The following is a 27,259-nucleotide window of genomic DNA, read 5'->3' on the forward strand; positions in this document are numbered from 1 at the left end:
TGAATGGCATATGTTCACAACTGAAGCAAATTTTAAACTGATTGATTTTTTTTTTTTTTTTTTTTTGACAGGCAGAGTGGACAGTGAGAGAGAGAGACAGAGAGAAAGGTCTTCCTTTGCCGTTGGTTCACCCTCCAATGGCCGCTGTGGCCGGCGCGCTGCGGCCGGCGCACCGCGCTGATCCGATGGCAGGAGCCAGGAGCCAGGTGCTTCTCCTGGTCTCCCATGGGGTGCAGGGCCCAAGCACCTGGGCCATCCTCCACTGCACTCCCTGGCCACAGCAGAGAGCTGGCCTGGAAGAGGGGCAACCGGGACAGAATCCGGCGCCCCGACCGGGACTAGAACCCGGTGTGCCGGCACCGCTAGGCGGAGGATTAGCCTAGTGAGCCACGGCGCCGGCCCGCTGATTGATTTTTTAAATGTTGTGAACAGATAATGTGAAATTCCTCATTGATCACTCAAAATTACTGCATCCATTACTACAGTCAGATTGAGATTTTTTCCTTTGACTTTCACCTTTACGGTGTTCCAAATCTTTAAGGATTAATGGTGAAGTCTGAAAGAGCTTGTAATCAGGAATTCTTCTTTTCCTATATTTCTCCAAATTGTCTTGGTCAGAGTCCCCATATTATCTGGTTTCTGTCTCATGCCATGTTCTCAGCATTTTTGTTCATACAACCGTGCAGCCAAATAGTTTTCATCTATTGCTTCTAATCTGCGATGATCTGGCAGGTGAGGAATAAGTAAGTAGGATAAAATTGGGATGAGGGTAAATACAGGCTATTGTGAGCACCTACAAAATATTTCATCTGTACTCTCCAGAGATATGGCTATCTCCAGGAAATGACCAGATAAATAGAATCTTTCTCTAACCGATTTGAACATGCCTGAATCATTCAATTTTAATAAGGTCTAGCCAGAAGATAATTCTTGAACAGAAGTCCTTAAGTTTATTCATTTTTGATCTTCCAATGCCTGTAGTTTACTAAACTTTTAATGAATTTCAGTAATTCCAGAGGTTTCACTATTTACTTTCCTATTTTTGCACTGAAAATCACACACACACAGACACACACAAATGTGAAAAGAAACTGACCCTGATATGTTTCTCTTTGTTCAAATGCAGTGTTTTTTTTTTGTTTGTTTGTTTTTTGATTTTTTTTTTTTTTTGACAGGCAGAGTGGACAGTGAGAGAGACAGACAGAGAGAAAGGTCTTCCTTTGCCATTGGTTCTCCCTCCAATGGCCGCCGCGGCCAGCGCACTGCGGCCGGCACACCGCGCTGATCCGATGGCAGGAGCCAGATGCTTCTCCTGGTCTCCCATGGGGTGCAGGGCCCAAGCACTTGGGCCATCCTCCACTGCACTCCCTGGCCACAGCAGAGAGCTGGCCTGGAAGAGGGGCAACCTGGACAGAATCCGGTGCCCCAACTGGGACTAGAACCCTGTGTGCCGGTGCCACAAGGCGGATTAGCCTAGTGAGCCGTGGTGCCGGCCTCAAATGCAGTTTTAAAACCACATGGGAAGGGCTGCCATCGTAGCATAGCAAGTTAAACTGCCCCCTGTGATGCTGGCATCCCACCCTGTAATTATAACTTTGATCACTGAGAATTACATTTACACAGAAGGTACTGCTTAAAGAATTATGAAACACTTTTCAGATTTCATATAAGAGAAAAATAAATTTAAAACAAAAACAGACAAGTAGATAGAATTGCATTCCACTTTTTTTTATATATATATTCACTCAGGACAAAATTTCAGTTTTCAGGTTTCCAGCAATTGCTATGTAGGGTTCAGGGTTTGAGATTTGGTCCTTTGCTCCCTAGACTGATTCTCTTGTGGCTGGTATAAGAATGATCCCTCCAGGATAGCATGGATTTCAACCATACATCCTCATAACTTAACATTGCCTGAAGTAAGAGAACTAACTCATTCTATTAAAAAAGTTTGCTTCAATCTTTCAAGTTAACTGAAATAAAAAATACAGATACCGGATAAGTCATTGGGTAGAAAGATGAAGAACTTGAATAGGTAACCCATAAAAAAAGATGCAACAAAACCCTCCATACCAAACATATACTTATGTCACACACATATATAGACATATATTTAAATATTATACACATGGAAATTTTTGTGTAGATATAATTATGTATGAAAGTATCCTTTCATTATAAAGTAATGGCATCAGGAATATTTACACATTTTATGGTAATACAATTTTATGGTAACAATCTCTCTGGAATAAAATCTGCAAATGTTTCAAAATTTTTAAGTGGTGAAAACATTTGATCCATCCATTTTACTCACAAGATTTAGAAACAAGAATAATCAGTGAAATGTGAAAAGATATATGCAAAATTAACCTTCCCAGAGTTTCTGTAATGGTCAAAAGGTGAATAATCCACCACATAACCGCTACTAGGGTTTGTTTGCAGGTGCTGGAAGGAGGGTCTCTCAAGCCATAACCATAGGAAAATATTCAAAATCTGTTGATGAAAATGTAGCCTCACTAAGGTTACAAAGTCAGCTTTTCCTTGTAACACATTGCATCTTTTCTGCAGGACCAGGGGATTCTCGTCACTTACTGGGCAGACTATACCCACCTGCTGCAGAAGTCACAATTAGAATATTGTGTGTCATGATCAATTTTCTCAACATTGGTGGGAATAAAAAAGTTTCTTTGGATAGTCATTGCGTTCCCCATCTCTTTATAGAAAAAAAGGAGTCCATGTCGCAGTGTGTGTCACGAATTCACATTTTTTTTTAACTTTTACCACTTGACCATTTGCCAAAATCAACAAACTATAAATTACATTTGGCTGTTTCAATGAGGACACCCTAAACTCCTTGGATCCCTTCCTCATCACAGAGAGGTTAAGTAGGGAGTGGGGTTATCTCTGTTCTTTCTGTCTCAAATCATTTCCAGTCTAGGACGGGGCAACCTGGTTAGTTCAGGGACACAATTTTATTTGGTTCCCTAGATATCCAAGGAATCAGAAAAGAAGTCACTCTACATACAGTTTCATTCTGAAGCCTATATGAAATTTCCCATGGCCTGCTCAAGAACAAACAAAGATGATAAGGAACTTTGACATTCATATTTCTTTTTTCTTGTAGAATTCTTTGAAAATGACTTTCTCATGCACTTTTGATTTGAAGTTACCTGTCTCAGCTTCTCAAATTTCACTATGCTAACTTACAATGAAATTTGATTTTCAGATTTTCATTCTTCTGATGTGTAATAGAGCATTCACAATTTTTACTTCAGACAAACCTGGATAAAAAGTGTATTGTTCCATTGATATGTTTTTTTCTTACCATGATTGATGAAATTTATGTTTATGATTAGTGATAATTAGAAAGGTACTTTTCCAAACACACCAAAGGAAACAATATGTATCATGCAATTTTTGGTGAAATATTCAAAAATTAAAACATAAAATAGTTTGAACAGCCTACACAATTCTTCTTAAGTGCTGAAACTGAACTGAAAAGTAATCGCTGTTAAATATAAGAGTGGGAATAAGAGAGGGAAGAGATGTGCAATTCGGGACATGCTCAAGCTGAATTACCTCAAACAGTAGAGTTAGAAACATACCAGAGGATTCCAATTCAATCCCATCGAGGTGGCATGTACCAATGCCATCTCACTAGTCCCAGTGATCAATTTTTATTCACAATTGATCATAATGATAGGACTAAGAACCAAAGGGATCACATAAAGAAGAATAGTGTCTGCAAATAATAGCTGATAGAATCAAAAAGGGAGAGAATGATCCAACATGGGAAGTGAGATACACAGCAGACCCATACAATGGCGGATGTCCTAAACAGCACTCTGGCCTCAGAATCAGCCCTTAAGGCATGCGGATCCGGCTGAAAAGCCCATGAGAGTATTTCAAGCATGGAAAGCCAAGACACTCTGCGGGGGGGGGAAAAAAACCTAAATGAAAGATCTCCACGAGTGACATCCCAGTGGAAAGAACAGGTCTTTAAAGAAGGAGGTACCTTTCTCTGAAGGGAGGAGAGAACTTCCACTTTGACCATGGCCTTGTCTAAAAATGATCAGAGTCAGTGAACTCAGGGAGCTTCCATAGCCTTGGCAGCTCATGACAAGAGCCTAGGGTGATTACTGATGCCATAAACAAGAGTGTCAATTTGTTAAGTGAACAACAGGAGTCACTGTGCACTTACTCCTCATGTACGATCTCTGTCCTTAGTGCGCTGTACATTGAGATTTAATGCTATAACTAGTACTCAAACAGTATTTTTTCACTTTATGTTTCTGTGTGGGAGTAAACTGTTGAAATCTTTACTTAATGTATGCTAAACTGATCTTCTGTATATAAAGAGAATCGAAAATGAATCTTGATGTGAATGGAAGGGGAGAGGGAGTGGGAAAGGGGAGGGTTGCGGGTTGGAGGGATGTTATGGGGGGGAAGCCATTGTAATCAATATTCTGTACTTTGGAAATTTATATTCATTAAATAAAAGTTAAAAAAATAGTTTGAACAGATGTAAGAACTCACTGGGTAAGTTTTACATATACCACTTGGGTTTTAGTCATACAACCTCTATACATCTAATAAAAATAAACATAAGGCAGTCAGTTATTAAATAATTTTATTTGTATTTCTTTAATATACTCTGAGTTTGATGTGGGCTACAAAGAGGCATACACATTTTCCTCTCAAATTTTCATAGTTCAAAGAAAGGAGAAACTTAATGGATAACTGTTGGATAAATTGGCAAAATTGAAAGGCACTAAATAATACAACATCCAAACTATTTTTGAAGAAATATATCACCATCTAATCACTCTACAGTTTTAACTGCTTGATCAGAACATTGAGTGGTATTGACATTAAGTATCTAATAGAAAATTTAGGGGACTTTATTAAAATACATATCATTGCCCTTACTCCATGGAACAATGTGCCAATACATTCATCTACTCCCCATACTAAATGATGTGATCAGACATTGAAGATTATAAGATCTGTCAATTACTAATTGGGTGCCTATAACCAAGATATGCAATCTAATTTTTTTCAATTTCTTTCTTTTCCAAATTGGACCAATAATGCTAATAATACAAATTGGCATGTAGATTATGAAATATTGTACAGTAATGTGCTTAATTTTAATTTTGTTTATTTTTATTTATTTGAAAGACAGGCCGAGAGAGGCAAAAAGAGAAAGAGAAAGAAAGAGATCTTCTATCCATTGATTCATTCCCCAGATGCCAACAACAGTTGGGTCTAGGCCAAACTGAAGCCAGGTGCCAAGAATTCTATCTAGTTCCCTGACATGGGTGGCAGGGACCCAAGGACTTGAGCCATCACCTGCTGCCTTCCATGGTGTACATTAGCAGAAAACTGAAATCAGAAGCAGAGTTCAGAATAGATCACAAGCCCATTAATATGGGATGTGGGGCCAGCACCGCGGCTCACTAGGCTAATCCTCCACCTTGCAACACCAGCACACCAGGTTCTAGTACCGGTCAGGGCGCCGGATTCTGTCCCGGTTGCCCCTCTTCCAGGCCAGCTCTCTGCTGTAGCCAGGGAGTGCAGTGGAGGATGGCCCAAGTGCTTGGGCCCTGCACCCCATGGGAGACCAGGAGAAGCATCTGGCTCCTGCCATCGGATCAGCGCGGTGTGCCGGCCGCAGCGTGCCGGCCACAGCGGCCATTGGAGGGTGAACCAACGGCAAAGGAAGACCTTTCTCTCTGTCTGTCTCTCTCACTGTCCACTCTGCCTGTTAAAAAAAAAATGGGATGTGGGGATCCTAAACAGTGGCTTAAGCTTCTGCCCAACAAATATTTGCCCCTTTAACTTTTAAAATGGACATTTTCTAATGTCAAGTATGTTAGGGATCAAATTACCTTCCTAATATGGCAAAATACTTTCAAAAAAGTTGGCTTATGAAGTGCAAGTCTTCTTGCTCCACACATAATTCACTTGGGCCATCCCCCACTGCCCTCTCGGGCCACAGCAGAGAGCTGGACTGGAAGAGTAGCAACCAGGACTATAACCTGGTGCCCATATGGGATGCGGGCGCCACAGGTGGAGGATTAGCCAAGTGAGCCACGGCACCAGCCCCTACATTTAGTTTTTAAATGTCTTGTCAGTATATGTTTTTCATCTAAGACATTAAATATTTTACAGTAAAAAAATGATGTTTAACATGAATAAAATGAACCAATAAATTTCAGTTTTTATTAGATTCAGTTATTCTTTCGAAGATCAGTTCCAATTCCACACCAGATAACTAAGGCATTTGTTACTGTGAAGAAAAAAATACCATTTAATAGAATACGCAACACAACTGTGAAACATTTAGTTTTGGCAAAGTGTTCATTGTTTTACATTTATTATCATATTTGAATACATATTTTGATAAGATCTATTTTTAGTATCATTTCCTAATGCTAATAATTTAGTCAAATTTCTCTATTCATCAGCATAACAAGATGAAATGTTAAGATAACCAAACACTCTTATGTTCTTGCTTGGTTTGGTTTTGTTTGCAGTGTCGCAGAATAATAATTCAGACTTGCTGAATGCTGAAAGTGTAATCAAGAAGAGATAAAATATTGTGAATTATGCTTTATATGTAACAGAACATAGTGGCTAAAAAACATATCTACAAGCATGTACTAGGAAATTGCAGATCTTGTCAGATGACTGAAAACCACACTTGAAAATAGTCCATTAATTGTTCTCCATTGGCCAAAGCATTTGACAATGTGACTCTGTATCTATTAAATTTTCCTAAAATAATATATTTTCACAATTTGTTGGCATTTGTAAAGAAAGTATTATTGGTCTTGTTTGTGTAGAAGAACTATTTGAAAAAAGATCAAATATTTAATTATAAAATAATATTTAAAGCCAAGCAAAAGCACATAGTTTTTGAGGAAGCTTTACTTACAAATATCTCTTGCTCTTGTAAAGGCAAATGGAAACATCTTAAATATTTATCGTATTTATTTCAATTTCAAATGCAATGCAGAAGATTAAAAAAACTCATTAATTTTGTTGACACTGTCATTTATTTGTACAAAGTAAATGTAATGAAAATAAAGAGACTTTTCATTTATGAATTCCTAGTAAAGCTATCAACATTCATAATTAAAAATAATAAGGGCAAGGTATTGTATAAAGAAACCTCTGCATAGTACTACAAGAGCATTAACACTTCCAATAAAATAACCAGCATAACACATACATAATTTTTAATAAATTCCCCAAAATATAAGCACAGATATATTTTCAAAACTGTGAAAGCCACATTGAATCTGTGAGAAACTAATTAAGAATTTAAAATTTTTAAAAATCATTATGTTCTTATAATTGTATCTATAAATCACATTGAATATGTTAAAATTAATTTAAAATTATTTTTAAAATATGTCAAGGCAGCTTGGTGAATTGTTAGACATAAAGGTAAAAATTTAAAAACAAATGCAGTAAATACATCTAAGACCACATACCTTTTATTTCTTCTTGAAAACTCCTCCCACTTACTTACATTCATGTAATTTGTGCTCAGTTGCCATTACTAAGTATTGCATCTATTATTTACACATTGCATGAAGGATAGTGCCCAAGCTAAGAGACGGCTAGATTAATAGAACTAAGGATGTAAATATGAAATACTAAATAATGGCTCCAGGAAAATTACAGCCTAGTGCAGAAACAGTTTGAGCTTCCCTTGTCCAAAAGGTTTGGAAGCAGAGGTATGTTGAATCTCAAATTTTTTTCAGATTTTAGAAAATTTGCACATACAATTGAGGTAACTTAGAGATGGACCCATGTCTAAATGCAAAACTCATTTCTGTTTTGAATAGTTCTTATATACATAGCCCAAATGTAATTTTACACAATGTTTTAGCATGCCTGAATTTTAACTGCAATGCGTCATCTGAGTCCAGGTGTGGAATTTTCTATATGATATCAGGTGGACACTGAAAAATTCGAATGTTGGACATTTCTTATTTCAAATATTTGGGTTAAGGATGATTGACTCACATGGTGAAATTATATCAAGATACTGTATATCTATCTACCTATATTCATATGTATACATATTTTTAAAGATTGATTTATTTCTATTTGAAAGTTAGAGTTACAGAGAGAAAGGGAGAGACAGAGACAGACAGACAGACAGGTCTTCCATCTTCTGGCCCACTCCGCATATGGTAGCAGTGGCCAGGGCTGGGCCAAGCTGAAACCAGGAGCCAGGAGCTTTCCCCAGGTCTCCTATATGGATGGCAAAGGCCCAAACACTTGGATCATTCTCCACTGCCCCTCCCAGACCATCTGCAGTGAGCTGGATTGGAAGTGGAGCAGCTAGGAATCAAACTAGCACCCACATGGGACCCCGGCATTGCAGGCAGTGGCCTCACCCACCACACCACAACACTGACCCCATGTATAACATATATTCATCTATCTTTATGCAGTTATTTTCTATATTAATATATGACCTACACCTCTATCAGTATCTAGGCCTGGAAAAGCCCATAAGTGGCTTAAAAATGATGTTGACATAGCAATTCATTTTTAAGAATAAATTATCTGTTTATCTATATTATTCTAATCCTGGGTTGCAAATGCTCTATGGCTACTGTGAAGTTGCTTCTGTATCCATAACCAATCAGGCATTGAGAGGTTACCAACTTCCACTTTCTGTCTCTGGTTACACTCTTCCTGGAAGCCTTATGAAGGTCTCACTGTCCTTCTAAAGGGATGGCATAGATACTAGGACTAAATAGGAAGAGTTGAATTGAACTTCCCACTGTTTTCATCAAGGTGCCAGGCATGTGAGTGACTCCACATTGGACCTTCTACCCATCAACTGGATAAAAACAAGGAACTACAGTCAGAGACATGTTAGCCTCAGCGAAACCCTTGACCAAAACATCACAGGATACAATAAAGTAGCTTTTCTTAAGCCACTAAGTATTGGGATAGTTTGTAACATATCAAGTAGCAGATAAGTATGGTAATTACCACAGGCTGGAGAGTAGAGGAGGCAGGGGAAATGGGAGACATTAGGCAGAGGTATAAAGTTAGCTAGATAGGAAGAATAAGTCCTGGTGTTCTGTAGCACAGTAGGGTGAATATTATTAATTAACATCATGATACGTTTTTAAATACCTAGCAGAGAGGACTGTGAATCTTTTCGCTACAAAGAAATAATAAACATTTAAGTCAAAGAATATGCTGATCATCATGATCTAATCATCACAAGATGCATATGTATATATATATTGAAACACCATATTTGCATAATTAGTAGCCAATGTTAATAAAACTAAAATAAGTAAATAAAATTATTCAGTAAAATAATCATCATTTATGTAGAAGTAATTTTTTAATTTTCAATTAATGTTATAATCTCCAGTGACCTGCAAATATGTCATCAAATAATTTCCCTTAAGCTATTATACCATCTTCTTGATACAGAAATAGATGCTTTGAGTTACAGAGGAATATAAAATATACAGTGTTGCAACTAATAAATCAGAATATACCTGAAAACACACCAAAGGTCACATAGACCAGACAAATTCATTAGAATTATAAAATATATTTTCTGGAAGAAATATACTGACATAGTCTAATGGAGAGCTCAAAATACTGCCTTTCAATAGCACTATCCAATTGACCTTAAACTATCACTTACTGAATTTAAATTATATACAGCCTTGAACAAATTTAAAGGTGTTTTGTCATTTCAATATTATCATATTTCTATTTGATATGCAGTACTTCTGATGTCTCTATGGTACATTGGGAAAGATAGGATTTAAAATTTTACTCCCCCACACAAAATGCAATTTTGATTCCATATATTCACACGCACTTGCTGAGCTGATTTTATGTTCAGCACCAGCTTAGTCATCAATCTCCTGTAAAACGTGAAAGTTGCAAAGCAAAACAGAAATTCACATTATTTTTATACTTACTTGTTTTTTGAGTACTCTATGAATTTTTTGAAAATATTTATGAAATCTTGACAGATATAAGTAAGTAATATTAGTTTAAAATAGATCTTTTCTGTTAGTTAGCTTGGGAGAAAAAAATGAAAACTGCCTCTTTCTCCAAAGCTATACACACTACAAGCCAAGTAGTGAAAACAATCTAGCAAAGATAATCTCCCTGTGTTAACCTCTTTCCTGCTAATGTGCTCATATTTCCAAAATATGTAGATAAAAAGAAAGCCATGTAACTGATTTTATCCTTCTTTTAATTTAAAGCACTTCTTAAAAAATAAAATTAAAAACATTAAATCTGTTAAAAAAAGAAACAAAAGAATTGCAAAAACTCATGCACATTGTAGAAAAGTTGAAAAAGAAATGAAAATGGAGAAAACCCCATTATTTCATTAGCCATGTTTTCCAACAATAATCATCTGCTGTAAATGCTATCAGAATTTTCCTATGCAAAAACAAAATTTACTCAAAAACATGTTTCAACCCTATAAGATGTTATATCTTCTCCATTTAGCATTACTTTTTTTTTTTTTTTTTTTTTTTTTTTTTTTTTTTCTGGACAGGCAGAGTTAGACAGTGAGAGAGAGAGACAGAGAGAAAGGTCTTCCTTTTCTGTTGGTTCACCCCCTAACGGGGTGCCGGCACTGCAGGCGGAGGATTAGCCTAGTGAGCCGTGGCGCCGGCCAGCATTACTTCTTAAATATTTACTTTACTTGCTCTAGAGACATATTCACAAGGACATAGAGCAGGAGCTCCCATCTAATGCTTCTGCCCTCAGATGCCTCCAGTGGGCAGGGTAGGACTGGGGGAGCTGTACTCAAATCCAGACACTCCCATATGTCACCTGGGCAGCTCCAGCACTGGCTTAAATCAAGTATCTTTCAATAACATAACCTTTAGTGGCCAATATATACAAATTCATGATAATTATGTAACATAGGCTAAGCTATTGGATACATTTGTTACTTTTATAATGGACATGTTTTAAAGAACATTGTCATGGCTGATTCTTTTTGGGAAAAACCCATGTATATCTTTTTAGAATCCTAAAAATGGAAAATCTGGAACAAAGTGATACATATTTTTCCAGTTTCTCAAACATATTACCCAAATGATCTCCAACATGGGTTTTAATTTTTTCTTTTATGTTTTTAAACAATCATTAAATATTTTACATATAATTTTATCTACATATTTCATACTGCAAGTGTGTTATATAAATGCTCTTATTAAAGCTGCAATAAAACCTTATAAAATAGATACCATTCTTATCTTTCTCTTATAAAACTGAGGTACATAGAGTCTGTCCATGGTTATGCTGTACTGTAATTGGAAAGTGAAAAACTTGTCATTAAATTTTTACAGTTACTCTAATGTATATATGTATAATTACAGATATTTTTACTGTACAACATATTTAAAGGTTATAACAATTTTTAAGATTAATTTTATTTTATGTGAAAGGCAGAGTTAGAAAGAGAGGAAGAGATCTTCCATCTACTGAATCACTCCCCAAATATTCACGGCTTCTAGGACTGGGCTGGGCTGAAGCCAGGAGGCAGGAGCTTCATCTGGGTATCCCACATGAGTACACGGACCCAAGAACTTGAGCCTTCTTCCACTGCCTTCCAAGGTACATTAGCAGGAATCTGGGTTGGATTGGAGCCAATACTCAAACTGGGGCCCATATGGGATGCTGGCATTGCAGGCAGTGGCTCAACTCACCATGGGACAATGGCGCCCCCAATGTATTAAAAAAACATTTTATAGGGCAAGAATAAGTTGATGGCAATGATATGTGAAATCCTTGTACATTATGCCTCATGAACAATGCTCTTCTGTACCATACTACTGTTACACGAATAGTGTATCTCTAAAGGAGAAATACATTACCACCAGCTAACAAATATTACTAGGTGATTACATGCCTCTTGGATATTTTGTGCCCTAACACTTAGAGAAAAAAATTATTTTAATGAAGGATATGTGCTAAACATTATTTCTAATATAAATAAAATATTTTTTCCTAAGGTCAAGCATACATGAGCATTTCTTTCCTCAGTTTATGTCCTTAGAATATTTTATCAATATTACTATCAAGTATTTCCTTTCCACTGCCCTGGAAGCTACTCAGTGGTAAGAACCATGTTTGTTGATCATTGAGTACATAGTAGTGAATAGACTGCCTTTCAAGCATTCATATTTTCATATATTGACCCAATACTATGCCTACTATGGAGTCAGATGCTCGCCATGGGTATTAAGAAAAGCACAAAACAAATAAATCCTCTGCTCTTGCAGATCTTGCTTTTTAGTGGAAACAAGAAATTAACTCCTAAGTAGTTGAGTTACACAAATATACTCTTAGCAAAAGACAAAAGATTTACATGGTCTAAAGAGAAACCAGAGTATTATAAATATACTCTTAGAATATAAGAGTAAGTTGGTAGCAAGACCATTAAGAATTTTGTGTATGAGCTGAAAGCTTTTGACCATATATCCTGACACTGCATTGATTGACCTGATGTGCAGCCTAATAACCATGTGCTAGCCTAATTGAAGAGTCAAACCAGCTTTCTGTAACATCTATAGTTCTATCAGAGTCCTGGAGCATGCTAAGCAGTTCTGGCTAAGAAGCATTCACATCAAAGAAAAGGAAAGCATAAAAGCCCCGAGGCATAAAAGAATTTGAGGAAATTTAGAACTAATGAGAGAAGACAAAGAATACCGGAAAGTAGCAAATATTTACACTAGATGAGGAGATTCCGAGATGAGAGACAGAGGTTGGCATTTTAAGCAGAAGCCCTGTCAAATCTTGGGGCTAAGAAATTTAGATATTCAGAAAAGTAAAAATCCAGTGGAAAGTTTTAAACTGAGATGAAAAAATGGTGTTTAGATTTTTCAACTTTCAATATATCACTCCAACTTCACCATTTAAGCAATTAGAGGTAATCAGGCTGGTTGAGAAGGAAAATCATTTGAGAAGCTGTTGCTTTAAACTACACTGAAACAAAGCAACTAAAATGGAAAACTTTTTTTTTCAACTTTTATTTAATGAATATAAATTTCCAAAGTACGGCTTATGGATTACAATGGCTTCCCCCCATACCGTCCCTCCCACCTGCAACCCTCCCATTTCCCACTCCCTCTCCCTTTCCATTCACATCAAGATTCATTTTTGATTCTCTTAATATACAGAAGATCAGTTTAGCATACATTAAGTAAAGATTTCAACAGTTTGCTCCCACACAGAAACATAAAGTGAAAAATAATAGATGATTTTTTAAATGATGATGAAATCAGATCAGACCTATTGTCATGTTTAATCCCAGTGAGAGTCAAGTTGGGAATTGATAATTTCTTTTTTCTTTTTTCTTTTCTTTTTTTTTTTTTTTTACAGATCAGTTTAGTATACATTAAGTAAGGATTTCAACGGTTTGCACCCCCATAGAAACACAAAGTGAAATATACTGTTTGAGTACTCGTTATAGCATTAAGCCTCAATGTACAGCACATTAAGGACAGAGATTCTACATGAGGAGTAAGTGCACAGTGACTCCTGTTGTTGACTTTATAAATTGACACTCCTGTTTATGGCATCAGTAATCTCCCTATGCACCAGTCATGAGTTTCCAAGGCTATGGAAGCCTTTTGAGTTCTCCAACTCTTATCTTGTTTAGACAAGGTCATAGTCAAAGTGGAGGTTCTCTCCTCCCTTCAGAGAAAGGTACCTCCTTCTTTAAAGACCTGTTCTTTCCACTGGGATCTCACTCACAGAGATCTTTCATTTAGGTTGTGTGTGTGTGTGTTTTTTTTTTTTTTTTTTTTTTTTTTTTGCCAGAGTGTCTTGGCTTTTCATGCCTGAAATACTCTCATGGGCTTTTCAGCCAGATCTGAATGCCTTTAGGGCTGATTCTGAGGCCAGAGTGCTATTTAGGACATCTGCCATTCTATGAGTCTGCTGAGTATCTCGCTTCCCATGTTGGATCACTCTCCCCTTTATTTATTCTATTGGTTAGTATTAGCAGGTACTAGACTTGTTTATGTGCTCCCTTTGACTCATAGTCCTTTCATTATGATCAATTGTGAACTGAAATTGATCACTTGGAATAGTGAGATGGCATTGGTACATGCCACCTTGATGGGATTGAATTGGAATCCCCTGGTATGTTTCTAACTCTACCATTTGGGGCAAGTCAGCTTGAGAATATCCCAAATTGTACATCTCTTCCCTCTCTTATTCCCACTCTTATGTTTAACAGGGATCACATAAAATGGAAAACTTAAAGATGGCATGGAAGAGTTCATTCTGGCCCAGGACAGTAGTGGAGGATGTCCCAAGTGCTTGGGTCCTGCACCGGCATGGGAGACCAGGAGGAAGCACCTGGCTCCTGGCTTCAGATTGGCGTAGCACACCCCAGAGCAGCCACTAGTGGGGTGAACCAACAGAAGGAAGACTTTTCTCTCTGTCTCTCTCTCTGACTGTCTAACTCTGCCTGAGCAATAAATAAATAAATAAATAAATAAAGTATACTTTGGAGTTAGAAATGATAGAATTTTAGCAGCCTTAAATGGTTTCCTTTGTTCTTTATAAATATTAAGCTCCTTGAACGAACAGACCATTTTTAGCTATCTTTAATGCCTCATGTCTATGAGAGGAACTTACCAAATGAAATGTTTAAAGATTTTTGCAAACAAATAAATTGTTTTCTTACAGAGTAAATATTAGAATTTATCTTTAACTGTATTTTTAATATAATGTTACTTGTTGGTGCTCAAAGGTTAAAAAAACTTTTTTCAAAGAAATTATAATCCAAAAAGAAAAAAAATGTAAAATTTAATAATTACATGTACTATTTAATATTAAACCTGATATATTTCAAACTAAAATTCTCTGGACAAAAGTTGAGTACTTAAAAATAATACACTTTAATTTCCTGAATTGATGCCAAGAAATATAGGAACCATATGAGATGAAATCTTAGGGAAATTTCTCAGAAAGATGAGCCCAATAGTGATTTATTCAAAAGCCTGAATTAACATGGTCAGAAGCATAACACAAAGAGGTAGCATCTGATGAACTGCAAACTAGGGCACATTGAGCAGAGCTCTTGATGGTTTCATGCCTACTGTGGATGGAATAGCTATTCCCCAAAACTCAGGGATTCCACCCCCGAAATCTTTTGTTAACAGTACTAAGAACATGGAGACATAATCCAATTAACAGTATTTGGAGGAGGAGACTTTGGGAGGTGACTGATGAAATCCTCAATTCCCATCCCAGAGTCTTACTTTATGGTACTAAGAGTACACAAATCCAATTACAGAGTCTGGAGGAGGGGCCTGTGGAAGGTGATTGGAGTGAATTAGGTCCTAAGGGTGGAGCCCCCATGATTTAATACCAGTGGCATTGTTGGTAGCTGCATAGACTTAGGCTCATTCCCTTTCTCTGGCAGTGTGACAGTTCCTAAGGGCAACTCAAGGCTCTGGCAGGAAAAAAGCCATCACAGGAACACTGTTTTGCACTGTGAACACCTAGTGCCATGAAACCATGAGCCAAAATAGATTAGATTGCCTCTTGTATTTCACCACAGTGGTAAACGTGCTGGCTTTCAGAATGCTTCTTGAGGTGGGGACATGAAAATTGGAGTTCAGTGTATCTGTAATAATGAAATGATTCACCTAATAATAGAAGTGAATCAGATATTTACAAGTATTAATTCATCCTTAGATAGTTATCAAAGTACCCCAAATATTGATTGCTCAAAAAAAGAAAAAAGAAAAGAATATGTGAGTTGGCAATGTGGCTGGTTCTGCATGGGCTTAGTGCAATCAGTGGATGGTTTGCTTGAGTCTGCATATTCATGCAATCTGATTGCCAACAGACTGTCTGCTTGGTTGACTAGGGTATTTTCCAAAAGACTCTAATGAGCTAATCCATGCTTCTTATACAGTTATCACTAAATTCCCTATAGCCAAAAAGGCAAACGCACTTAAAGTTCTTCTTATAATGTATTTACTAATCTTCTCATGGCTCAAAGCCAGTGATACTGCCACTTCCAGAATGAAGAGTTAAAAAAAAAAGAAAGAAAGAAAGAAAAATAAGACTCCATAAAGTGTTGGATTGCAAAGAATTTGAATTTTTTTATAATCTATTATATATCACATGTCACAAGGATTAAGCCCAGGTTCAAAGCAGGTTAATCCCTGAAGATAATCTCTGCTGAGTGCATGGAATAAAAGTAATTGTTCGCTGGGTGAAGATAACCATACGAAGAGGACTGAATTACGTCCACAACTCTTTGTGTCATGTGTTTGACATGACATCAGCAAGAGCATATAATTAAGGAACGAATATATGGTGTTACTGTAAACATTTCTCGTTATTCTACTTGTGTAAATTCCCCCGAAAGATGAGGTCAAAGGTGTGATTCTTTTTTCTTTTCTTTTCTTTTCTTTTCTTTTCTTTTCTTTCTTTCTTTTTTTCTTTCTTTCTTTCTTTTTTTTTTTTTTTTGACAGACAGAGTGGAAAGTGAGAGAGACAGAAAGATCTTCCCTTTTTCCACTGGTTCACCCCACAGTGGCCACTGTGGCCAGCACACCGCGCTGATCCAAAGCCAGGAGCCAGGTGCTTCTCCTGGTCTCCCATGCAGGTGCAGGGCCTAAGCACTTGGGCCATCCTCCACTGCACTTCCCAGGCCACAGCAGAGAGCTGGCCTGGAAGAGGAGCAACCGGAACAGAATCTGGCGCTCCGACCAGTACTAGAACCCGTTGTGCAGGGGCCGCAGGCGGAGGATTAGCCTATTGAGCCAAGGCGCTGGCCATCTCTTCCTTTCTATGGTCCAAGCATCTCTAAAGACTGACTGTTGAAGCAACAGTCAAAAAAATTTTGATCACCAGAAATTTTTATTTTGTGCTCAGATGAAGAACTTGAGCATTCTATATGCTAATATTATTGTTTTGTAAAATCTTTAAAAATCCAACCTGAACAAAATAATGCACTTCACTAAAAGTTATATGAATGTGATATGTGGAGATTTTTATATCAGTATGAAAAGGGACATCAAATTTAAAATCTGTTAGTGGCAGATTCACAAAGGACATACATAAATGTTCATAACATATGAAAATATTTTCAGTTTTAGAATAATCAGAAAAATACCATTTTCTCCTTCTGAATCTGCAAAGAATTCTGCCAGAATGACTGTAGTTTGAACATTGGTTCAAGTTTGAAAATTGACCTAAGTGGGGATAAATCCCTTTGCAAAAATATTTAATTTTTTTAACTTTTATTTAATGAATATAAATTTCCAAAGTACAGCTTATGGATTACAATGGCTTCCCCCCATACCGTCCCTCCAACTCACAACCGTCCCCTTTCCCACTCCCTCTCCCCTTCCATTCACATCAAGATTCATTTTCGATTCTCTTTATATACAGAAGATCAGTTTAGCATACATTAAGTAAAGATTTCAACAGTTTGCTCCCACACAGAAACATAAAGTGAAAAATACTGTTTGAGTACTAGTTATAGCATTAAATCTCAATGTACAGCACACTAAGGACAAAGATCCTACATGAGGAGTAAGTGCACAGTGACTCCTGTTGTTGACTTAACAAATTGACACTCTTGTTTATGGCATCAGTAATCACCCTAGGCTCTTGTCATGAGCTGCCAAGGCCATGGAAGCCCCCTGAGTTCATGGACTCTGATCATATTTAGACAAGGCCATGGTCAAAGTGGAGGTTCTCTCCTCCCTTCAGAGAAAGGTACCTCCTTCTTTGATGACCCGTTCTTTCCACTGGGATCTCACTTGCGGAGAGCTTTCATTTAGGTCCCCCCCCCCCCCCAGAGTGTCTTGGCTTTCCATGCCTGAAATACTCTCATGGGCTTTTCAGCCGGATCCGCATGCCTTAAGGGCTGATTCTGAGTTTTGAACCAAGATATCTAATACTCATTTGCACAGATTTCTAGATTTTTTTTTTCTTGTGGGGGCTTTCCGGTGAAAACCGGAAAACCTGCTAGACAAATTCGAAAAGAGCTGTAACACTGTCAGATTTCTAGATTTTTAAGAAGGAAAATTTAAATCTTTTGCATTCATACATGCAGGGCATGGGAAAAGTTGGATAATATTATGACAAAACCGTTACTACCATAAAAGAGAATCAGAGGATTCACGTTGCAGTGGAGCTGGTTAAGCTGCTGCGTGCAGTGCCAGCATCCTTTAGGAGTGGCTGCTCAAGTTTCTGCTGTTTAACCTGCCACCCAGCACAGGTGTTGTGCCTAGAAAAACAGCCCAAGCTGACCCAACTGGTGGGGCTTGTCACCCACATGGGAGGTCTGACTGAAGTCTCTGGCTCCTGGCTTTGGCCTGGCCAAGCCCTGGCTGTTGCAGCCATTTGGAGAGTGAACCAGTGAGTGGCAGATTCTCTCTCTCTCTCTCTCCCCATCACTTTCTCCCTCCCTCTCTCTCCCTCTTTATGTAACAGTCACTCTTTCTTTCAAATAAATGCATAAACCCTTTTATAAAAAAAGAAATAAGAACAAGGAGGGAGTTCCAGATATTTGAGGTGTTGGTCCCAGATTTTTGCTTGTCTGAGCCCATCTTGAATTTTATAACTCTAAGCCATCTCCATTTAATTGTTATATTAGTTGTTTACTTTATTTGCAAAAAAAGAATATGCAAATAGCTAGTTGTTAACAACAATTATGGCCCCCTCACAGCTCACTAGGCTAATCCTCTGCCTGCAGCTCTGGCACCCTGGGTTCTAGTCCCCATAGGAGTGCCAGATTCTGTCCTGGTTGCTCCTCTTCTGGTCCAGCTCTCTGCTGTGCCCCGGGAAGGCAGTGGAGGCTGGCCCAAGTACTTGGTCCCTGCACCCACATGGGAGACCAGGAGGAAGCACCTGGCTCCTGGCTTTGGATCAACTCAGCATGCTGGCCATGGTGGCCATGTTGGGGTGAACCAATGGAAGGAAGACATTTCTCTTCTGTCTCTCTCTCTCTCTCTCACAAACTCCGCCTGTAAAAAAAAAAAAAAAAAAAAAACCGAACAAAAAAAACACAAAACACTGTGATATAAAATTGGCATAGAAACCTTCACAATATATATATTGCCAAGTTAATAACTCATTGTAAAATAATTGTAGAATGGGCATTTGAGGGGCCAGCGCTGTGGCGCAGTGGGTTAACACCCTGGCCTGAAGCGCCGGCATCCCATCTGGGTGCAGTTTCAAGATCTAGCTGCTCCACTTCCTATCCAGCTCTCTGCTGTGGCCTGGAATAGCAGTGGAGGATGGCCCAAGTCCTTGGGCCCCTGCACTAGCATGTGAGACCCGGAAGAAGCTCCTGGTTCCTGGCTTAGGATCAGCGCAGTTCCAGCCATTGCGGCCATCTGGGGAGTGAACTGTTGGATGAAAGACCTCTCTCTCTGCCTCTCCTCTCTCTAACTCTGACTTTCAAATAAATAAAATAAATCTTTAAAAAAAAATGGGCATTTGGCCTAGCATTTAAGATGCTGGTAAAGCACTTCTGTCCCCCATGGGACTGCCTAGGTTTGACACTTGATACTGGCCCCGAATTCCAGGTTCCTGTTAATGTAGAGCCTGGTACGCAACAGTGATGCCTCAAGCAGTTGGTTTCCTGCTACCCGTGTGGGAGATGTGCAGTAAGTTCTGGGATCCCAGATTTGGAACTTTATCCTTTTCAGGTTATTAGGGGAGTAAACCAGTGAATTGGCTGACTCTTGCTCTTTCTCTCTCTCTCTCTCTCTGGCTCTAAAATAAATAAAATAATTAAATTAAAATAATTTGTAAAGCTTGATGAATTATAGAATTTGGATATTAAAAAACAATACAAATGGATGATAACAATTTATTATTGCTTTTCTAGTAATACAGAGAAGTATATTGAATTGGTTATAATTTCTCTGTTATCTTAGTCATTTAATATTTACAAAATATGGAATTATAATAGATTACAGAATTAATTTGTGCATGTGTGATAATTCAGGAAAATTATTGTTTTAAACAGAAAATTTAAACTAATGAAAACAGAGAATGTTATCCAAATATGATTTCATTCTCCACAGTTTTATAGAAGGAAATGGTAGTAATCATCTCTGTGAAAAAAAATCAGAATTGCCCATTTTTTCCCTCTGATGGAACATCAGCAATTATTACTAGTTGTATTTCGTAACTTTAAGAAAATTTAATTAGTATTCACAAGGAAGGGTTAACTTTGAGTGACTGGTCTTGGTACTTTTTCAAAAAATGAAAGCTGCACAATGCACTCTAATTAACTAAAAATCCTAGCCCTCAGTGAATGTCAGGACTCATTAAATGTTTCACTGTTATATTTATAGATGGGCCCCAATTTACAGTGGTTCAACATGATTACATGATTTTCTAATTTTATGATGGTATCAAACTGGAATGCATTCAGCGAGACCACATTTTCAGGGCTTGACTATTCACCTCTCCCAGGTGGAGTACTTGTGTGTGTGGTCATAGGTTTCCTTCCAGTGTTGGGCAGCCACAGTCAACTACAACTCGCAGTAAGCCATGCACTCTCAAGGGTAAACAACTAACACTCTACAATGTAGTATGTCCCTAAGCTATGATGCTTGGTAGGTTGGGTCTATTACAAGCATTGTGACTTGATATTTTCAACTTGGAATGGCTCCATTGATTTGTAGGCCCATTGTAAGTTTAGGAACACCTGTGTATTATTTTCATAGAATTCATGACAGAGTGACATATATAATAACTCTAATATATATATATATATCATATAATTGCATTACTTTGCATATACACTTTATGTTACTTTGTATAATTCTGTCATCTTTGCAAAATTCTGTCATCTAGGCCGGCGCCACAGCTCAATAGACTAATCCTCTGCCTTGCAGTGCCGGCACACGGGGTTCTAGTCCCGGTTGGGGTGCCGATTCTGTCCCGGTTGCCCCTCTTCCAGGCCAGCTCTCTGCTGTGGCCAGGGAGTGCAGTGGAGGATGGCCCAAGTCCTTAGGCCCTGCACCCCATGTGAGACCAGGATAAGTACCTGGCTACTGCCTTCGGATCAGCGCAGTGCGCTGGCCACCGCACGCCAGCCGCGGTGGCCATTGGAGGGCGAACCAACGGCAAAGGAAGACCTTTCTCTCTGTCTCTCTCTCTCACTGTCCACTCTGCCTGTCAAAAAAAAAAAAAATTCTGTCATCTATAAGATTATAAGGTCCATGGAGCCAGGAGCTGTCACACATTTTGCCTAGTGCCTCTTACATTGTCTCACAGAATTTTGACTTATTGAATATTTACTGAACAACTGAAATAATATTTCTATTTATTTGCTTTAATATTACATGGTAATATCTTGCATAATATCCTACCATTATTATTCAATACATAGTTTAATTGTCAACTCCATAATTTCAAAAATTTCCTTATTATATTTCTCCATTTTTTAAAAGAGATTAAACCTCTGAGGACATAAATGTTTGACACTCTCCTCAATTCCACTTCACTATCTCAAAGATAAATATTATAATAAAAGTAAATATATATTGATTTGATGATCTCAGATTTTTATTTCAAAGCTTTGGAATCCTTGAAATCCTTGGAATCCTTTCTATTTATGTTTGTTTTTCAGTATGCTTTTATGCTAAAAATGGTATGATTAACAGTATCTTGCATCAGAGGATTTACAAAAACATCATTATAGTGCTCACATATGTCTGTTATTTTGTTCTGTGCTGCACACTGAGTGTCAAGCTGCTTTTGTTAGTCAGGTTTCTGGAATGTTCCCCAAGGTGTTAATAATACCACTCTCAATAGAAATAGCAGGTGGATCAGCTGGATGCTGCTGGGTTTGGTGTTCTGCCAGCAGGGCACGGTCCCAGCATGTCTACATCTGTGGTCTGTTGCCAAACTCAGTGGTGCCCCTTTCAAGAAATAGAAGACAGATCTTATAGTCATTCACTGAAAATATGGACTTTTCCTGTGCAGTTGATAAGGAACTCAAAGACATTGTTTTCTTGTGTTAAAAAAAAGAAAGAAATCTCCATTTTTAATAGATTAAAAAATTGGAAAATAAATTACTTTATTTGTATTCTTGATACAAGACCCCTTGTGCATAGGAAACTAGAACTTCTACTCAACAAAGATCTTTAAAACACGTGGAAGCTTTTTCTTTGTTGTTGTTATAGGATTTATTTCACAATCAACAAACATAGGAAACTGCTAGGCAAAAAATTCATTAAAGCCGTATTAGCATAAAAGTAAGAAGACTGAATTTATTTTTGAGACATGTGAAAGTGCTTTGTTTTACATTTGAAATGTATGTCCAAGGATAGGTGTTTGGTGGAGTGGTTAAGATACTCCTGGGGGCTGACGCTGTGGCGCAGTGGGTTAAAGCCCTGGCCTGAAACGCTGGCATCCCATATGGGCACCGGTTCTAGTCCTGGCTGCTCCTCTTTGATCCAGCTCTCTGCTGTGGCCTGGGATAGCAGTGTAGGATGGGCTAAGTCCTTGGGCCCCTGCATCCACATGGGAGACCTGGAAGAAGCTCCTGGTTCCTGGCTTAGGATCACCACAGTTCCAGCCATTGCGGCCATCTGGGGAGTTAACCAGCGGATGGAAGACCTCTCTCTCTCTGTCTCTACCTCTCTCTGTAACTCTGTCTTTCAAATAAATAAAATAAATCTTTAAAAAAAGATGCTCCTGGGAATGCCTGCATCCCATATCAGAATGTGGGGTTCAAGTTCTGGCTCCACTTCTTATTTAAGCTTCCTTCTTGTGCACCCTGGGAGGCTGCCATCATGACTCAAGTAGTTGCGTCCTTGCCACTGATGTAGAATAGAAGATCCAGACTGAGTTTCAGGTTGTGGCTTTGGGCTAGTCTGCCCTGTCTGTATCAGGCATTTTAGAGAATTAACTGGCAGATGGAATCTCTCTCTCTCTCTCTCTCTCTCTCTCTCTCTTCCCCTCTCCTATTCAAATAAATATAAAATAAATAGTCCAAAAATATTTTCAAATAATCATATAATATATGTTGTGCTTAATGCATAATAAAATCTTACTAATAAAATAGAAACCATTTTACTGTAAGTAAAAAATTAACCACATATATGGGAATCATGGATTCAGTATCAGGATGTGGATTCAGTCGAATAAAATGGTCCAATGTCATTCTCCTCCCTTTTAGGGTATTATCCAACCAGTAGGATATAAGAGGCTTTATCCTCATTCCATAGTCCAGCTAGGAAAAAAGGCATAAAAATAGAAAAGGAAAGTTTTCTCAGATCTAGGGAAGTTTTATCTGAAAATCAAAGGGAGAAATTGATTTTAAGATTGTGAGATTACAGTATATTCACAAGAATTGTAAAAAAAAGTTCACAGCAAGTGCTGTCATGGATTTCAAAACAGTTGCATCAAAATAAACATCTTTTAATTCCATTTTTCTGTAAACTATTTGAAATATTCTCATATTAAATTCACAATTGATCTGGGTCATTATAAGAAAGACAGAATACATACTGAGATTACAAGAAACAGAAGAATAACATTTGATATATTTGGATTCTTGGTAATGTGGACTCTCAATGCTTCCGAAGTATATTTGGAAGAAAAAGATAAAAGAAACTTCTTTTCCATTCTAAATTAGGCTATTTGGGTACTGATTGGAGACCCGGTAAATAATTTATTTGAGATAGCAACTTTACAAGAGGATTTCAATCTTTAAATGCCCAATATGTACTATCTTTTTTGCATCCAAACTGCTGTCAAAGTTCAGATTGACACAGAGGGACACGTATAAAATCCGAGCTCTGATCAGATTGGTATGCCAATATATTTGCAATACATTTCAGATTTATTGTTTTTGGATTATTGGAAGCTTGTGTGGAAATAGATATTCATGGGACTGAATCTTGGAGAAAAAGATGATACTGTGTTAGACTGAATATCTTGGTACAGTACATTTGTTTTGTAGTGACTCTGGATTGGATTGCTAGTAAATTCAGCCAAGAGTATGTCTCAATATTTAGTTGGTGATTGACTGAAACATGAATTTAATTTCAAACTAACTCAAGCCAAGATGTAAATTATATTTTTAAAAAGATTTACTTATTTATCTGAATGACAGAAGTACAAAGAGAGGGGAAGAGACAGAGAGAGAGAGAGCGAATCTTCCATCTACTAGTTCACTGCCCAGTTGGTCACAACTGTGGAGCTGGGGCAAGCAGCCAGGAACTTCATCTGGGTCTCTCATGTGGGTTGCGGGGGTCCATGCCCTTGGGCTGTCTTCTGCTGCCTTCCCAGGAGCATTATTAGCAAGGAGTTGGGTCAGAAGTGGAGCAGCCAGAACTTGAACAGGTGCTCGTATAGGATGCCAGGTGGAGGCTTAGCTGGCTATGTCCAAGGCTAAGTCCCTGAAATATCTTTTTTTTTTTTTTTTTTTTTTTTTTTTTTTTTTTTTTTTTTTTTTTTTTTTGTGGCAGGCAGAGTGGACAGTGAGAGAGAGAGACAGAGAGAAAGGTCTTCCTTTGTCGTTGGTTCACCCTTCAATGGCCGCTGCGGCCGGGGCATCATGCTGATCCGAAGCCAGGAGCCAGGTGCTTCTCCTGGTCTCCCATGGGGTGCAGGGCCCAAGCACCTGGGCCATCCTCCACTGCACTCCCTGGCCACAGCAGAGAGCTGGCCTGGAAGAGGGGCAACCAGGACAGAATCCGGCGCCCCAACCGGGACTAGAACCCGGTGTGCCGGCACCGCAAGGCGGAGGATTAGCCTACTGAACCGCGGCGCCGGCCTGAAATATCTTTTAATAAAAAGAAAATAATGTAAAGTATTGAGAAGATGAGAGAGTTAGAGCATATTTAAAATGCTGTACCCAATCACCAGATTCTCACCTACCTCTACTGAGGAGGCTCAAATAACTGTATTCCACATTCATGGAGATCGTCATTGGTGAAGAAAGCCCCAGACTCTTTGAAATGTTTTGGCGGAATAGCTCTCTTTAAGGTTCCAATGAAGATGGAGATGATGGAGATGGAGGACGCTATCCCTGAAATGATGCACTGACTGCAAAGAAGTAGAGGTCCCAGAATATGTGAGAGAAAATAGCATCTGTTAACACAATAGAAATAATGACACATTGGAAATATGGCTGAGAATACTTAGCAACCCAGGATCATTGATGTGGTTAGGTCATATATAAATTACTAGGACTTAAATATAAACATATCTGTCCTAATGTGGAACCCCCCAAAACATGGAACTGAGACAAAAGTTTTGATTTTAATTCTTTATCAGACAATGCTATTCCATAGAAGCAAGAGCAAAGGGACAAACAGTACAGAGACGTCCATAAAACCCAAATGGTCCAACACCTAAGAACTAGGACATCCTAATGATTAAACACTGAAGAATTTAGGGGAAACCAAAGCAGTAATCAGGGCTACAGTGTGGGCTAGACTGCCAAAACTGTGTTAAAACTTCATGCCCCTGTCGAAACAGTGTATTACTGATATTTGCAGGCAGTGTTATGGGAATTAAATTAGGTTGTGAAGGTGGGGTCTCATAATAGCACTGGGCAAAGAGACCCAAATTAACAAGCTTGTTCTCACATGTGATCCATGTGACACCCTCTGTCACATCATTACCCAGCATAAAGACCCTCATCAGATGTACTGTCCAGAACTACGAACTAAATAACTCTCTTTTCCTTATAAATGTTCCAGTCTGGTATTCCATTATAACAACATAAAATGGTTTAAGAGGTTCATTAAAGGACAAGGAAAATGAGGAGAGTGTGAAATCTATCAATGCCAGCGAGTTTCAAAGAAAACTAAGTGATCAAATAATTATATATTTCAAATTCTCCTTATATTCCAAAAATACTTGGGATTTTAGCAAGATGGAGCTCACAAGGTAGAAACACAAGTAATCCACTCATAATAATTATAGCAATAAAGTACAATGTTAGCACACATACTGCGTTGCAAATAGATGGTGGTAAAAATATGACAGTTTTCAGTAAGGTAAGAACATATTTCAACACCTAATAATAAATAGTAATTGATGTATCCCATGTAGCAAATCTTACTATAGTAAAATTTGTGATCACCATTACAAAATTAGAACCTAGCTGTCACTATTAGGCAAATAACATTCTCTAAAAAGAAGGAAAAACAAAATAAAGTTACACTAGAAAAATTGTTGTAATGTATGGGACTTTTATGAAAAATAACATATAAGGAAAAGGGTAATATTGCTATAAATATATGAAAGTCACAATAAACAATGCTAATAAAAATTGTGTATTATGAAATATACTTAATCATACTAGCAAATTACATTTTCTATAATTCAAGGAAAAAATAAAAATACAATAACACTACAAAAATATTGTAATATATTGCACATTTTTACTTTTTTGAAATAATCTTTTTAAATTTGCGTGATAGCCAAGGCTTAATGACTCTAATAAATAAAGTATTTATATAAGTAAAACACCATAGTTCAGTAGAGAAAAAGGCAAGAGCTTCAAACAATAATTTCATGATATGATGTTTAACTTCACTCACATACAGTAAATTTTTTAGTCCCAAAATCATTAAAACTATAGTGGTATATAATTTCTAGCAACTTATTTGACAAAAAATTAATGCAAAGTTTGACAACACTTTATTTGTAAAAAAAAAAAACCTGATATTCACTAGCATTTCTTTCCATTTTTTAAAAAATTTAACTCACACATAAAAGAGAATATTTGTCTTTCTGCATGTGGCTTATTTTATTCAACCTGATGTCATCCAGTTCCAACCATTTTTATGCAAATGATAGAACTTTATTCTTTTTTGTAGCTGACTAATTTCCATATATACATATATGTATAAGCATATACACACGTGCATATATATGTCTTTATGCATTCCTCTGATTATGCTGATGATGGACACTTCATCTGATTCTGTATTTTGGTGTACTATTCATTTTGGTGAAGAGTACAATTATAAACATGATGGGCAATGAGTTCATGTCTTTTGACTATATGTCCAGTAATGGGATTGCTGGATCCTTTGGAGGATCTATTTCTGCATTTTTAAGAATCTTCATACTGTTTTCCTCAGTGGCTTTATGAACATACATTGCTACCAACAGTGTATACATTTCCTTCCTCTTTCTCCACATCTTCTTCAGCATTTATTACTCTCTGTCCTTTTGTTAATAGCTATTCTGTCAGGGATTTTGATTT

General features: G+C 37.7%; 1 non-coding gene across 1 annotated transcript; it reads right to left on the bottom strand.

The window, feature by feature from the left end:
* Window positions 1-17,999: 17,999 nt before the first annotated feature.
* LOC127483337 (U7 small nuclear RNA) lies at window positions 18,000-18,061 on the bottom strand. Its single transcript, XR_007909532.1, has one exon. It is a non-coding gene; the product is annotated as a U7 small nuclear RNA (small nuclear RNA).
* Window positions 18,062-27,259: the final 9,198 nt, after the last annotated feature.

Source organism: Oryctolagus cuniculus, chromosome 8 (assembly GCF_051225735.1).
Source record: "Oryctolagus cuniculus isolate XC-2025 breed Fujian yellow rabbit chromosome 8, ASM5122573v1, whole genome shotgun sequence".
NCBI classification, from domain to species: Eukaryota; Metazoa; Chordata; class Mammalia; order Lagomorpha; family Leporidae; genus Oryctolagus; species Oryctolagus cuniculus.